General features: G+C 49.6%; 1 protein-coding gene across 2 annotated transcripts in view; it reads left to right on the top strand.

Moving 5' to 3' along the window:
- The first annotated feature begins 3106 nt into the window (after positions 1-3106).
- The window catches only part of LYST (lysosomal trafficking regulator), a 3192287-nt gene continuing 3179768 nt past the window's right edge, over positions 3107-15625 (top strand). Inside the window, exon 1 of one of the 2 annotated variants that reach the window (XM_078648813.1) lies at positions 3107-3356. The gene's annotated coding sequence lies outside the window, so the exon portion shown is untranslated. The remainder of the gene's footprint in view (positions 3357-15625) is intronic. The other variant, XM_078648812.1, reaches the window with a different exon arrangement.

Below are 15625 nucleotides of genomic sequence, written 5' to 3'. Positions count from 1 at the left end.
ACAGGCACACACACCACCAGCCATTACTGCACGCTTCCACCAGGCACACACACCACCAGCCGTCAGTGCACATTTTCACCAGGCATACACACCACCAACTGTCAGTGCACATTTTCAACAGGCACACTCCTACAGCCGTCAGTGCACGCTTTCACCAGGCACACACACACACCACTAGCTGTCAGTGCACGTTTTAACAGGCACACTCCACCAGCCGTCAATGCACTCTTTCACCAGGCATACACACCACCAGCCATAATTGCACGCTTCAACCAGACATTTCACCAGGCATACACACCACCAACCATCAGTGTAATGCTTACAGCAGGCACACACACCACTAGCCATCAGTGCACACTTTCACTAGGCACACACCATCAACAGTCAGTGCACGCTTCCACCAGGCATACACACCACCAGCCATCAGTGCACGATTCCAACAGGCACACACACCACCAGCCATTACTGCACGCTTCCACCAGGCACACACACCACTAGCCATTAGTGCACCCTTCCATGAGACACACACACCACCAGCCATCTCCACCGGTCAGTGCACGCTTCCACCATTCACACACACACACCACTAGCCATCAGTCCACGCTTTCACCAGGCACACACTACCAGTCGTCAGTGCACGCTTTCACCAGGCACACACACACCACTAGCGGTCAGTGCATGTTTTAACAGGCACACTCCACCAGCCGTCAGTGCACGCTTTTGCCAGGCACACACCCCACCAGCCATAATTGCACGCTTCCACCAGCCACACACACCACCAGCCATCAGTGCAATGCTTACAGCAGGCACACACACCACCAGCCATAATTGCATGCTTCAACCAGACATTTCACCAGGCATACACACCACCAACCATCAGTGCAATGCTTACAGCAGGCACACGCACCACTAGCCCTCAGTGCACACTTTCACTAGGCACACACCAACAGCCCTCAGTGCACGCTTCCACCAGGCATACACACCACCAGCCATCAGTGCACGATTCCAACAGGCACACACACCACCAGCCATTACTGCACGCTTCCACCAGGCACACACACCACTAGCCATTAGTGCACCCTTCCACGAGACACACACACCACCAGCCATCACCACCGGTCAGTGCACGCTTCCACCATGCACACACACACACCACTAGCCGTCAGTCCACGCTTCCACCAGGCACACACTACCAGTCGTTAGTGCACGCTTTCACCAGGCACACACACACCACTAGCGGTCAGTGCATGTTTTAACAGGCACACTCCACCAGCCGTCAGTGCACGCTTCCGCCAGGCATACACCCCACCAGCCATAATTGCACGCTTCCACCAGCCACACACACCACCAGCCATCAGTGCAATGCTTACAGCAGGCACACACACCACCAGCCATAATTGCATGCTTCAACCAGACATTTCACCAGGCATAAACACCACCAACCATCAGTGCAATGCTTACAGCAGGCACACACACCACTAGCCCTCAGTGCACACTTTCACTAGGCACACACCAACAGCCCTCAGTGCACGCTTCCACCAGGCATACACACCACCAGCCATTAGTGCACGATTCCAACAGGCATACACACCACCAGCCATTAGTGCACGCTTCCACCAGGCACACACATCACTAGCCATTAGTGCATGCTTCCACCAGACACACACACCACCAGCCAGCACCACCAGTCAGTGCACACTTCCACCATGCGCACACACCACTAGCCGTCAGTGCACTCTTGCACCAGGCACACACCATCAGTCGTCAGTGCACGCTTTCACCAGGCACACACACACCTCTAGCTGTCAGTGCACGTTTTAAAAGGCACACTCCACCAGCCACCAGTGCACACTTTCACCAGGCATACACACCACCAGTGCACGATTCCAACAGGCAATCACACCACCAGCCATTAGTGCACGCTTCCACCAGGCACACACACCACTAGCCATTAGTGCACACTTTCACCATGCACACACACCACTAGCAGTTAGTGCACGCTTCCACCTGGCACACACTACCAGCCGTCAGTGCACGATTTCACCAGGCATACACACCACCAGCCATAATTGCATATTTCCACCAGGCACACACACCACCAGTTGTCAGTGCACGCTTCAACCAGGCACACAACACCAGCCATCAGAGTACGCTTTCACCAGGCACACACACACCACCAGCCGTCAGTGCATGCTTACACCAGACACACACACCACAAGCCGGCAGTGCACACTTCCACCAGGCACACACACCACCAGCCATCAGTGCACAATTTCTACAGGCACACACACCATCAGTGCACACATCAATTGTTAACGCATCCACAATGAACTATTGTAGCAATCGCAATATGGCGCACTTTACTTTTAAACATTTTCATCTAAAACGCAGCATGCCACCATTACTACAAAAATAAATACACTTTTTTTGGCCTACAATTTATAGACTTTTGTTGCAATTGGTGTAGCAATATTTAGCAATGACAATAGCTCCAACTTAATTGATGCGAGACCTATTGCATTGCAAATGCTTGTTTTTATTTTCAATGTAATAAGGATCAAAAAGGTCATGAAAGAGGTAAAACTGGATCCTAATTTCAAAGCTGTTCCAAATAGGGGCCCCCGGAATGCTTTTGGCCCAGGGCCCCCAAAATCCTTAAAATGTCTCTGCGCAGTATGAACTTGGGACTGCGCCACCTCACAACCCGAGCCCTTTAACTCAGCGCATTTACGTCACCGCAAGCGATACCATTAATTAATACCCGACACAAGAGAGTAAATATTATGCAGAACCACCCCTAATCTGGGGGTGGGTGAACGAGTAGGTTACCACATAAATCAACATAAGTATCATGTGTGTGACCATCAATCACTCACAGCACCCGAGATCAGCCCTACTCCGCGCTGACGCTGCCCCTCCCCCTGCACTTCCCCCGGCCTCCCCTTCTCTTCTGCTCCAGAATGATCCGACCGACAGCAGTAGTTCCCTTTCCTGGACCCAAGATACCTCGTAGTGCCCGGGTCCGTGACTCAAGTATGTGCGGATTGGTTTAGGGATCACCAGTGCTCCAATCCGGCGTCACTTTACAAATTTACCATTGTCTCTCGATTGAGATAGGTTTTTCTGCGAGCCGGAAGTGCTGAAATGACGGTCAAAATTGTATCCGGTTAAGGATCAGTAACAAACAGTGGATATTAGTAACAAACAGTGGATATTAGTTTCAACTTTCAGTCGGCCCGCGTATCTAGAATTTTTCAGGGTTGCTGGGACTGTAGGCAATTCGAAGGCTCCTCCTTGGCGACTATATGAGGCTGCGCAGCTGTACACAGAAGACTAGGCGTCGGAACAAACGTGGGGTAGGTCTGAAGTTCTTCGTAACTGTAGATGAACACGGTTTGAGACACCACTGGCAAATGGTTGTAGTTGCTATAATTTGGTAGTTAAGTTGACACAGTTCAAGCTTGAAAACCGCCTAAACAAATTACTACTCTGTCTGAATCCCAGGGTACATGTCGGACCCCTCTGTTTTCTTTGCCAGGATACGATTGCCAGTCCTCATACATTTCTTATTGTATTAGCATGACACATTCCTTTGAAGTTTCTGTGCAACCCTTACCTTACTTTATCCCATATAATACACACCATAATAGTTTCCACAAACCACTTAAATCCGTGGTGAGCAGCTCTTACTTTTGAAAGAGAGAGCATGTTTGCAAACGCTAAGAAAACAAGCATTGAAAATGCAGTAGGTCTCGCCTTTAAGTTAAAACCATTTGCTTTGCTAATGGTATTGTATAGCAAAGCACATGGCTTTAACTTAATAAAAGGCGAAACCTATTGCGTTTTTAATGCTTGTTTAAACTGGTTTTCTTTCGTCTTTTTATCATCTTTTCTTTTTTGTACTGTTGTTTCCTCATCTTGTTTTCCTTCTCTCTCTGTTTAATACCGTTCACTCCCCATCTGTCCATTTCCTCCCTTTCTTTTGTTCTGTTTGCGCCATTTTTATTTCTTTGTGTCTTTTTTACTGTTCTCTCCCCATCTTTTTTGCTCTGCTCTTCTCGCTTGATACGCTCTCAATTATTTTTCTGCCTTCTCTCTTTCGCAGCTATTATTTCATGCTCTGTATGTTTAGTGCTTTAATTGGAAATATATAAGTGGTGGTAACTGGGAGCCCTAATCATGATGCACATGTGCTTAAAGACACAGCTATGCTGATTAGCATGGGCAATACCATTTTTTATTTTTCTGTTTTGAAAGAGTATTGGCAAAACACATTTGCAAAGCCAATAAGTCTGCATTAGTAAAGCCAAGAGGGAAGCTCTTACAATTGGCTTTGCTAATTCTTGTTCTGCTGGTGACTCCCTCTCTCTTCCCGTCTTCCCACACATCTCTCCATCTCCTTTCCCTATTCATGCCTTCATTTATCATGCTGTTCCAATGTCTTGGTGTCTCTTTTCCAGCCTTTCTTTCTTAACCCGTCTCCAACTCTTTCTTTCCAGACGAATCTCTTCCCACCTGCCTTTCACCCAGCATCTCACCCATCACATGTTCTGGTATCTCCTCCCAGCTCTCTCCCTGGTGCCTACCGTCATCTCTCACTTTTCTCTCTGATCTCTGTCCCTCTACCTGTTTTCTCTGGGTCTCTCTTCCAGTCTCAGCCTCTCACTCTTTCCCTTCTGGTGAAGAGTTTACCGATTGTCATGTTCCTACTCTTGCACTACATTTGATACTTTTCCTTTCTTGTTGTCTCGCTCACTCTTCGATTCTCTCTTTTCACATCTCCCACTCTTATTTTTCTCGGTTGGTTTCTTCTGTCCCTTCACTCGTCTAGTCTATTTCTGTCTTTCTCACACGTCTGTTCTCTCTCCATTCCTCCTACCCTTCTCTTAGCCTCTTTCTATCCCATACCAGCATCTCTTTCTCTCCTCTCTCTCCCTTTTCCTCTCTCTTGTGACTTGGTGTTGTGATATAGAATTATTCCATTGGAGCCGAGGTAAAGATGAAGATTGTATTTACTGAAGATTGAAATGATCAGTACTGAAACTGCGATCCTGCATATTGTTGATGACGCCTTACAAGCCCTAGACCAAAATCATGCATGCCTACTGATCCTTCTAGACTTGTCTTCAGCATTTGACACGGTAAATCACGAAGTACTAATGACCAGGCTACAAGACAGGATGGGTTTGTCCGGAAACGTGCTGAAATGGTTCAATTCTTTCCTACAGAACAGGACTCAACTATTCCTGGTGAACCAAGCAATCTCTTCCCCATGCCCTAACGCAATCGGGGTCCCGCAAGGTTCAACGTTATCCCCAGATCTATTCAACTTGTATGTAGAACCTCTCACGGAGATTCTTCGAAAATCACAGATATCCTATCACATGTATGCAGACGACACACAAATATATATAAAGATCGAATGCCTTGATGACATTGACCTAATGAATGAGACACTAAAAAGAGCGTTGCAATGGTTAACAACTAATCATCTGAAACTTAATGCCCATAAAACAGAATTCCTGCTAATTTCACCGACAAGGAGCCAACCAGAGGTAAAGGAATGGGCTAAATTGGTGACTGCGCTAAACTGTACTCCGACCCTAGTTAACTCAGCTAAATCACTAGGAATTACGTTAGATGAGAACCTCGACATGAAAGACCACATTAACTCAATGGCCAAGAGCGCCCGTTTCCACTTGAACTATTTAAGAAAGCTGAAACCCTTTATCTCTGAGGCGGATCTAAAACTGGCTATCCAATCGCTAGTTATCTCGAGGATCGAATATGGGTGCACCACGTTAGCTGGCCTACCGAAAACATCCACAGCACCACTAAAAGCCTGTCTCAACGCAGCGGCAAGACTCATCACGGGAACGAAGAAATTCGATCACATATCTCCCCACCTGAAAGCACTAAACTGGCTACCTTACGAGGCCAGAATTAAAATGAAGATGGCCTGCATTACCCACAAAGCGGTTCACTACAACACGCCTAGATATCTAGCCAAGAAAATTAAGCTATCGGGAGGTAACAGACCAACTAGAAGCGCGAAAGAGTTGCTATTGCGGCCGGCCTTCTTCCGGAAGAAAAAGACCTATGACCGAGCATTCTCCGGAGCCGCCCCCAGAGTCTGGAATTCACTCCCTCCTAACATCAGGAAGATTCAAAATACTGTAACATTCAAACGGGAACTGAAGAGCCACATGATGAGTATATACCCTACATAGAGAAGCCTACAGATTATTGGTATGAACATTTACGCCAAAAGAGGGTTGTACTCATCAGGAATAATTTGAAGATCAATATCTGACAAATGACTGATTCCCGTTCAAGCCTCGGCTGTACACTTTACTGCTACCTCATATATATGTGATCTTATATACTGTATCTCACAGCCAAAACGATATATCCTCTACCTCACTTTGTTTATCTATATGATCCTTACTACAAGCTAAACCTATTCAACTCTTAATGCTAATTACTCAGGTAATTGTACTGATAATGCCATGTAACCCTACCTCACCGAGCTTGACTATATGACTATGACACAAGATAAGCTTTATGCACCTTTTAATGCTAATTGCACAGGCGTTAGGAATATATTTATCTAATCACCCCTTATAGCATATCGCTTTCTACCTCATATCTGTTTTGTTGTTATAATTGCTATTATAATGTCAATCTGTAATATTTTTTATGTTAAGCGCTCTGATACCCACGGGTCTTGTTCGCGCTATATAAAACACTATAAATAAATAAATAAATAAAAAAAATCAAGTATTAAAGAGTCCTGAAGATAATAGTGTGAGCCCCACTAGGAGCAGCTCCCTTACTGCTCAGCCCATACTCCCAACTGACATTCCATTACATCACACGCACCAGCATTCCACAACACATTCACTCTGGCTGAGCAGCAAGGCAGGGAAGTAGGAAAGATGCATGGCACCAAATACAAGATTAGTAGTAAACATAAAACCTTTGTGAACCAAAGGTCAGAAAACCTGGCTTGTCAGTAACTAGTATTCGCAACACTCACTGGAGTTGGAATCCATGTGTCATGTAGATAGAAAGAAAAAGATTTTTCTTTCTAGAGTTCCCTCACTCACCAGGGTTTCCCCACGGTGACCTGCTTCATCATTGGGGCCATCCCAGTCCTCTACGGACTGAGGCGTGCTACGACTTGCGAACTACGTAGGAGCACTTTTCAAGTGTTGGACTATGTGTGGTGCACGTGGTGTTTGTGAAGTGGAGTGGTATGATCTAAGTGAGTTAAAAATACCTTCCTAGTGAGCTATAAATGATTTATTCTTGCTCCTGGGTGGTATTTTAAAAACGGGGTAGAGAACTAGGGATCATACTGTCAATGAGTTAGGTATGCCTATTCACTTCTGCCAACATGTTTCGATCTTCCCCAAGCTCTTCTTCAGGACTACTACGTGACCATTAATCCAACGTATGTACTAATGCATGCCTTATTATTGCCACATCACTCTGGGAACACCGCCACATCACTCTGGGAACACCACCACATCACTCTGGGAACACCACCACATCACTCTGGGAACACCACCACATCACTCTGGGAACACCACCACATCACTCTGGGAACACCACCACATCACTCTGGGGACACTACCACATCACTCTGGGGACACTACCACATCACTCTGGGGACACTACCACATCACTCTGGGGACACTACCACATCACTCTGGGGACACTACCACATCACTCGGGGACACCACCACATCACTCGGGGACACCACCACATCACTCGGGGACACCACCACATCACTCGGGGACACCACCACATCACTCAGGCCCCGTACTCCGATCACTCACCCGCTCCCAAATTCTTTAGATATACACGGCTGATCCCCCTTGTCATACGCTACACAAACAGAGCTCCCGCGGCTTGCTATTCACAAAGTCAGCCTCCTCCCTCCGCCCGTGGCTGTCAGTGGGCCCTCCCCCGCACTCACCTGGAGTTGGTGTCCAGGCCTGGAATTTCTGGAAGGGGGAGCGCTGGAGGGCGCTGGGACACGGGGTATCAGCGCTGCTGATCACGGGGACAAACACTCGGGTCATGTGAGGGAGAGGATTGCCTCCCCCAACCCCCCCCCATCTCCGGCCAGGGAGACAGGGAGAACACGTGAGGAGGGAGCGCGAGACAGGAGAGAAGGAGCGCGCAAGCTGGCGGGGGTGCCGGGCCAGCCTTCCGGAGGGAAGAACGATAACGGCAAGAGGCGAAGCGGTGCGAGGGCGCTGGCGATTGCAAAGGAGGGGGCGCGAGACGCCTGCGTTGAAGGAGGGAGGAGAGGGAAAACAAATCGTCGGCGCAGGCACGCGCACCAGGCTACAGCCTGGCCTTTGTAACTGTGTATGGCCTGCGTGGGGCGCACGCGCCGCCGGCTATCTCGCGCAAGGGGCTTAATTATTATGCTCAGTAGGGTAAAGTAGAAAGTGAATTTTCTGATGAATGCTGCTATGAAAAACAAGCCGGGCCTCGAGGGACAGACACTCAGAGAGCCCCAAGAACAGAGCAGGGGAGAAAGGACCATGTTTCTCCGAGGCGAAGCAGATATGCCGAAGCAGAAATGCCTCGGAGAAACCTTCGGGATTGAGGGGCGTGTTTTTCTTTCTCTCCTCTTCCCATTGGCTGGAATGTAAAATTCCAGCCAATGGGAAGAGGAGAGAAAGCAACGAAAAAACACACCTGCTAATCCCAAAAAGACGGGGCTTAAACGGACAGACTCCCCTCTCCTCCAATGGCTAGCCTCTGTTTAGGAAGCCAGCCAGTGGAGAAGAGGGGCGGTTTCAAGCCCCACTCTCTAAGACATAAAGTCTCGGAGCGAGACTGCGCATTCGCAGCCTACGCAAGCCGAGACCTAAAAAGGGGGGTTTTAAGCAGGCCAAGGTGGCTTTATTGTTCTTGAAATTGTCTACAGATGTTTTAACTCTTTTTTTCCACTGTTAACTTCTTAAGGTCGGCAGTGCGACTCAGAAATACCAGAGTAGAGGAGTAACTATACTGATTTTAGTACCGCTAGGCCAAAGGTCCTGTAAATGAACTGTGTGGGTGAGGGCACCTTTCAAATAAACAAATATTTCTTGCGCCCCTTGTTAGGAAACTGACCTTTTGCACTTGTTAATATTTTATTTAATGATACCAATTCCTTAAAAAAAAAAATACATTTATTAATCACCAGTACAAGATTGTTATTAGAGAGAGGGTATTATTAGTAAATGTTGTGCACATGAATTTTAGCTCGGGTCTGTCTCATTGTGATGCCTATGTCATTTGAATGTCTTTTTAGCTGCACTTTTTGGGTCTCGACTATTATATTCCGCAAGGAATAAATAGACAAGAGTATTGTGGGCAAACCAAGCTCTGAAACCAGCGGATTTTGGACAGTTCGTTTGGCTTACTGAAGCGGAAAGCGCGTCCACATCAAAGCCATCAGCCTCCCTCCCACAGGCATCTGAAGCTTCCCCCCAGCGTGCGCTCGGCCTCAGGCTGTTTCACTTTCACGGCCGCGAGGCCGTGCTTCAAAGGGATCCGCCCCCCCGCCCCCTGCTTCACACTTTAAAGGAATGCTCTCCCCCGCCCCCCACAGCAATGCCAAGAGCTTGTCATCCGATGCCTCTGCCAGCATGCCCCGTTTCCTGCTTCAGCAATGCCAAGAGCTTGTTATTGAAAACCACGTTCTCTGTGATTATTTCAGCAATGCGGGCACTTATTGCATAGTGATCGATGGTGTTGTTGGCACTCAGCATAAGGTGAACAAATACTGGTAACTTCTAGGCACACACAGTCAATTCCTCACTAGTGTCTAGGTAATACGTGTCACGCTGAAGTTCCACGACTTTTCTACAGCGCCTACTGTGCATGATGGAGTCGAGGCCAGGTGTTGCATCAATGAGGTGAAAATTTCCAGGCAACAGGTATTTATTTTATTTAGGAGTTTTTGGTACAGAGCTGCGGGACCTTGAAGAGTGGCAGAGGGCTTTACTTACTAGGGAAATTGGATAAAACTTGCACAACATCTGCAAGTGTAAGACATTATGGAATAAATAGATTAGTGAGGCAAATGAGAGCTGTGTACGTTTATGTTTGGCATCCGTATAATCCTTCCGCTTTTAAATATTATATACATTTGCAGTCGGCCGGGCCTAAACTTACAGAGAGAACAGCCTTGCAATTGGAAGATCTGTAAGAAATATTCCTTTGTAATTACCGCATTTGCTGGAGAGAAGACTTGGTCATCGCGTTTAGTGCAAGGAATGCTCTCCCCCGCCCCCAATGCCACTCCGAAGACTTTTTTTACACCCCATATGCTCGAGCCTTGGCATCAGACTTCAAAGGGATCCCCTCCCCAGCTCACTGTCGCCAGCGCTTCCCTCCCACTCGCTCACTCCCCTGCTCCGATTTTCGTTTCGCGTCCGCTATTGTTGCCGCTAATGCTTGTTAATTTTGGTGTCCAATATATTCATTAAGCCAACCAAAGTTTCAGAATTGGGCTGAAATGCACACAGGAGTTACTTGTTTTTTTTTTACTTTGCTCTTTTGTGCTCAAATCATTTGATTATTTACTGATCCAAGTGGCAACCCTCATCTTGGATTGTAAACCAGTATAACAAACCACACGGGTGTCATTCTACAGGCACTTGCATCATTCTACAGGCACTTGCATACTTTCCAACACATGCAACAGTGCAATGACTACACCGCTTATCATAGTTTGTCATTGCGCATTTTTAGGTCGAGTTATTTTTTATAACTCTGAACCTCTTACTACTGAACGAAAATCTGTTGAACCAGCCGGATTTCGTTAAATGCAGTTTTTTCCCCTCCCACCCTTCCTTTGATGTCCACCGCGCGTTTCCCCTCCCACCCTTCCTTTGATGTCCGCCGCGCGTGGCCTCTGCCTGTCGCCTCTCTGTCCTTCACAGCCCCTCTCTGTCGTGGAATCTCAAACCCCTCCAGAGTGAGCTACAAAAGACAATTAAAATATCTTCTCAATCAGCACATCAGGCTTTAAAGTCCATCATACAACCTGAATCCCAACTGAAACCTCCTCCTTGAGTTTCACTACATTGTTTATCCCTCTCCAGGAATTGCAGTGATTTGAATTTAAAAAGACTCTATTCTATAACTTTTAATCTGTAACTAATGTGACTTCAAAAAAGACTGCACTCTGTAACCAATTTTTATCCAACACAACCTTTGACAATATTTGAAAATCAAATGTTTTTAAAGCGCTCTGATACACTCGGGTCTTGCCAGCGCTATATGAAAAACTCTTTAAATAAAGAAGTTTGATACCCATAGGAAGGTCTGTGTTCAACACCAGAGGTAGTTTCAAAGCCTTGGGGACTTCATTCAGGCAGACAAAGTGCTCCTTAGGCATCAGTTAATACAGTCCAAATGAACATCTGACAGTGCTAAGGTAACACTACAATGCTACCAAATGGTTAACCACCACAGCATCACTCAGCGCCACCCCAGCATCACTCAGCGCCACCCCAGCATCACTCAGCGCCACCCCAGCATCACTCAGCGCCACCCCAGCATCACTCAGCGCCACCCCAGCATCACTCAGCGCCACCCCAGCATCACTCAGCGCCACCCCAGCATCACTCAGCGCCACCCCAGCATCACTCAGCGCCACCCCAGCATCACTCAGCGCCACCCCAGCATCACTCAGCGCCACCCCAGCATCACTCAGCGCCACCCCAGCATCACTCAGCGCCACCCCAGCATCACTCAGCGCCACCCCAGCATCACTCAGCGCCACCCCAGCATCACTCAGCGCCACCCCAGCATCACTCAGCGCCACCCCAGCATCACTCAGCGCCACCCCAGCATCACTCAGCGCCACCCCAGCATCACTGAGTTCCACCCCAGCATCACTGAGTTCCACCCCAGCATCACTCAGCGCCACCCCAGCATCACTCAGCGCCACCCCAGCATCACTCAGCACGAAACCACTGCATCACTGAGTTCCACCACAGTACCACTCAGCACCACCACAGCATCACTCAGCGCCACCCCAGCATCACTCAGCGCCACTCCAGCATCACTCAGCACTACCACAGCATCACTGAGTTCCACCACGGTACCACTCTGCACCACCAGAGCACCACTCAGCGCCACCCCAGCACCACTCAGCGCCACCACAGCACCACTCAGCGCCACCACAGCACCACTCAGCGCCACCACAGCACCACTCAGCGCCACCACAGCACCACTCAGCGCCACCACAGCACCACTCAGCGCCACCACAGCACCACTCAGCGCCACCACGGCACCACTCAGCGCCACCCCAGCACCACTCAGCGCCACCCCAGCATCACTCAGCGCCACCCCAGCATCACTCAGCGCCACCCCAGCATCACTGAGTTCCACCACAGTACCACTCTGCACCACCACAGTACCACTCTGCACCACCACAGTACCACTCTGCACCACTCAGCATCACTCAGCGCCACCCCAGCATCACTCAGCGCCACCCCAGCATCACTCAGCGCCACCCCTGCATCACTCAGCGCCACCCCTGCATCACTCAGCGCCACCCCTGCATCACTCAGCGCCACCCCTGCATCACTCAGCGCCACCCCTGCATCACTCAGCGCCACCCCTGCATCACTCAGCGCCACCCCTGCATCACTCAGCGCCACCCCTGCATCACTCAGCGCCACCCCTGCATCACTCAGCGCCACCCCTGCATCACTCAGCGCCACCCCAGCATCACTCAGCGCCACCCCAGCATCACTCAGCGCCACCCCAGCATAACTCAGCGCCACCCCAGCATAACTCAGCGCCACCCCAGCATCACTCAGCGCCACCCCAGCATCACTCAGCACCACCCCAGCATCACTCAGCGCCACCCCAGCATCACTCAGCACGAAACCACTGCATCACTGAGTTCCACCACAGTACCACTCAGCACCACCACAGCATCACTCAGCGCCACCCCAGCATCACTCAGCGCCACCCCAGCATCACTCAGCGCCACCCCAGCATCACTCAGCGCCACCCCAGCACCACTCGGCACCCCCACAGCACCACTCAGCACCACTACAGCACAACCACAGCATCACTCAGCACCACCACAGCATCACTCAGCACCACCACAGCACCACCCCAGCATAACTCAGCACCACCACATTATCACTCAGCACCACCACATTATCACTCAGCACCACCACATTATCACTCAGCACCACCACAGCACCACTCAGCACCACCACAGCACCACTCGGCATCACCACATTATCACTCGGCACCACCACATTATCACTCGGCACCACCACACTATCACTCAGCACCACCACAGCATCACTCAGCACCACCACAGCATCATTTAGCACCACCACAGCACCACTCAGCAGCACCACTCAGCGCCACCCCAGCACCACTCGGCGCCACCCCAGCATCACTCGGCGCCACCCCAGCATCACTCGGCGCCACCCCAGCATCACTCGGCGCCACCCCAGCATCACTCGGCGCCACCCCAGCATCACTCGGCGCCACCCCAGCATCACTCGGCGCCACCCCAGCATCACTCGGCGCCACCCCAGCATCACTCGGCGCCACCCCAGCATCACTCGGCGCCACCCCAGCATCACTCGGCGCCACCCCAGCATCACTCGGCGCCACCCCAGCATCACTCGGCGCCACCCCAGCATCACTCGGCGCCACCCCAGCATCACTCGGCGCCACCCCAGCATCACTCGGCGCCACCCCAGCATCACTCGGCGCCACCCCAGCATCACTCGGCGCCACCCCAGCATCACTCGGCGCCACCCCAGCATCACTCGGCGCCACCCCAGCATCACTCGGCGCCACCCCAGCATCACTCGGCGCCACCCCAGCATCACTCGGCGCCACCCCAGCATCACTCGGCGCCACCCCAGCATCACTCGGCGCCACCCCAGCATCACTCGGCGCCACCCCAGCATCACTCAGCACCACGCAGCACCCCCACAGCATCCCTCAGCGCCACCCCAGCATCCCTCAGCGCCACAACAGCACCACTCGGCGCTACCCCAGCATCACTCAGCACCACCACATCATCACTCAGCACCACCACATCATCACTAAGCACCACCACAGCACCACCACAGCACCACCACAGCACCACCACAGCACCACCACAGCACCACTCAGCACCACCACATTATCACTCAACACCACCACATTATCACTCAGCACCACTCAGCACCACCTCAGCATCACTCAGGGCCACCACAGCATCACTCGGGCACCACAACATCACTATGCGCTACCACAGCATCACTCGTCGCCACCACAACATCACTCCGCGCCATCACAGCATCAATCTGTGCAACTATTCAACAACAACTGGTTCAAATATGTTCTCTCAATGTTTCAAGCTTTATTACAAATGTCACAAAAAGATGTTAATATTTCACTTCTGTTCTTGGATTTTCGTCACTATAAAATACACTTAACATAATCTTAACAAAAGTTATTTACAAAAGTGTAAGCTATTGCCGTTATAAATTACAATCAATTCTATTTAAGTATTAATTAATTAAAAAAATTAAAAGCCATTGTTATTTGTAATATCAATACATCTAAGTCACGTAAATACAAAACATGTTGCATTACAAAAGCTATAGGTGTCACATCTGCAAAAGTTATAACTATTGGCATTGTAAATGACAAATCTACTAATTTAGATATTTTCAAAACGAACACATGAATAAAAAAATTGTCATTTACAAGACCAATAGCTCAAACTTTCCTAATGCGAGACCTATTGCATTGCAAATGCTTGTTATGGTATTGTATTGATGCAGATTAAAGTGTATGTGTGTATATATATATATATATATATATATATATATATATATATATATATATATATATATATATTAATTAGCAGCCCATCCCGACGCTGTCCGGGTAGGCTTTGCGAGAGTACTCCGCAGCATCGCTGCTCCTCCCCACCAGCCTCGCCGCTCCTCCCCGCCGCCAAAAAAATCCCAATCGTAAACTTCTCACCAACATCACACATTTTAAAATCTGTGCAAAATGTAGTTTATGTGAAAGTAGAGCAGAAACATTGTCACAAACCACGTCCATTCAGGATATTGAGTTCAGCCAGTACTGCGTGACAGAAAACACGTGCACACAACACACAGCTACGATTTCTGTGAACCACGGCCCACTGGCTTCTTCGGATCCTAAATTCGCTCCATGAGAACCCCACATATTTCCCAGCTGCCTGTCATACTGCGGTGTGCATATGATTGGATGGAGGGAGCCGGGCTGCCTCCTGGGCAGACAGTGTGTGTTTGATTACAGCCTGTCAAGTTCACACCGTGGGCTTAAATGATGCCTTTTTGAAACCCAAGTCCCCTCAAGTTACACCCTGAAGGAGCTCAGGTGTACCAGCTATTGGACAATGTGCAGCCTGCAGGCCGCTGCAGCGATTGACAAACATTTAGCGCAACAGTACTGACCCGCATCGCTGGTCCTCCCCGCCGCTCCTCCCCGCGCTGGGCACTCCAGCTATTGGAAAATGTGCAGCCTGCAGCCCGCTGCAGCGAATGACTCCACAGCCTCATAACGCATGGGTTTCCTTTCAAA

The sequence above is a fragment of the Lissotriton helveticus genome, chromosome 6, assembly GCF_964261635.1.
Source record: "Lissotriton helveticus chromosome 6, aLisHel1.1, whole genome shotgun sequence".
NCBI lineage: Eukaryota > Metazoa > Chordata > Amphibia > Caudata > Salamandridae > Lissotriton > Lissotriton helveticus.
The sequence above is the reverse complement of the archived record's forward strand: the minus strand, read 5'-3'. Positions and strand labels throughout refer to the sequence as shown.